This window comes from Acyrthosiphon pisum, unplaced genomic scaffold (assembly GCF_005508785.2).
Source record: "Acyrthosiphon pisum isolate AL4f unplaced genomic scaffold, pea_aphid_22Mar2018_4r6ur Scaffold_21613;HRSCAF=24403, whole genome shotgun sequence".
NCBI lineage: Eukaryota > Metazoa > Arthropoda > Insecta > Hemiptera > Aphididae > Acyrthosiphon > Acyrthosiphon pisum.
In genome coordinates, this window is record NW_021771100.1 from 26,757 (window position 1) to 28,439 (window position 1,683).

Sequence of the window (1,683 nt, forward strand, 5' to 3'; positions counted from 1 at the left end):
GAAACCGAGGTTTGAACCGGCGACGGTGCGCGTCGTGACCGATCCTTAGTCCGATCGGTCACTCTAACTATTAGTTTCTATTACCTATGAAAATTAAGACAACTGCGGGTTATGGAAGCCTAATCAATGATTCGAGAATTAATTTTTTATAGATTTGTGAGAAAATTCTTTAGGCTGTACTTATATTATTAATTTTAATATATTATGTAATTAAATTATACGACTGTTCAGACACCGATACTGTTGGCGCGGATAAGCTTACCCCGCTACAGTGACAGCTCCGGGTGTCGCCAGTCTGGCCACCCAGTGTCATTCCTTCCATTCGGTCATGCTGCAAACGCGACCGACCACGGACGCAACCGACGAGTCGCCGGTGGTCTACTGGCGTGCGGGTTTTTCGGTAATCGGTTTTCGCTCCTCGTTGTTGTTGCCTGTACGCGTTATACACGATGCACCTCGCGTCTATGTGTATATTTTTCTGTTTTTCACGCGTCTCGTGCTCGATTCGGTCAGACCCTTATGTCGGCCGGTGCAGTATAAAATTAACCTACGTGATCTTGTGGGTGTTGACGGTCGCCGATATAAAAGTATTTTCCGCGTCCATACCACGTGTTTCGGTCGTATTCGTCCATTCGTCCAGCCGGCATTAAGTAACGAGTACCACCATACCACGTGGTAAGAACGGCCGCCACCTGACCAAGGATACCATCGAACTATAATCGTGGGAAAGGCCGACGGTTCAACGTTCTTGTCGTCAGCTGTTTTGAATGTGCCCCAACTCCTCGTCGTTGCAGTCGCCGTTTTAATTGGTATCGTTCATTGTTATATTCATAATATTATACCATTTTATATCATTATTACTTTATATTGTACATGGCCCTGGTGACACCCTATGTATTATTATTGTAATTCTTATTTGTATAGTGGAGTGTCCCAGTGGCACATTTTTATATTATTTTGTGTTATTGGTTAACCTAACCGTATGAATAATTAGTAGGGTGGAGACGTCCACCATAATGTAATATCATTATATCTGCATATTGCCATCTTATAATATAATTTGTAAAGGAGGTAAAACATACACTTATTATTTGGTCACCCGTTGCCTATCACCTATGCGAGTCACGGCAAACAACTGCTCAAATCGTAAGATTTGCCGTGGCGCAACAACGACTATAAACTAATAATTAATTTGGTACACCTATCAAATACTATCTGTTCATATTAAGAATGAATCACTCGGCTGACAAAAATATACGTTATTTTTTCAGTCCAAGGGGAAAGTAGGAATGAGCTGCATTTTTGTACCTATATTATAATATGTAAACCTATAATTCTTAAAAATAACGATTTAAGAACTACCCTCTTAATCTGCACAACTTATTTTATTAATATTATATTATGTTATGCAAGGTCATACTATAGTATAAAATATATTTATAATATAATATATAGATTGTCTGATAAAAATTTACTATTAGGAAAATGGCAAGCGTAAGAAACAACATTACAATATTAAGCTTACAATTTTACAATAATGTGTTTTTTTTTTGTGGGTTCTTAAATTTGTACGTAAATTCACAATAATTTTTTATGATCATCTAAAGTCAGAATTGTCTTGTTGACTTTTCTGTTGCCTGGATTAAAAATTCTGATTCGTAGCAGTATATTATCAGGTAGGCA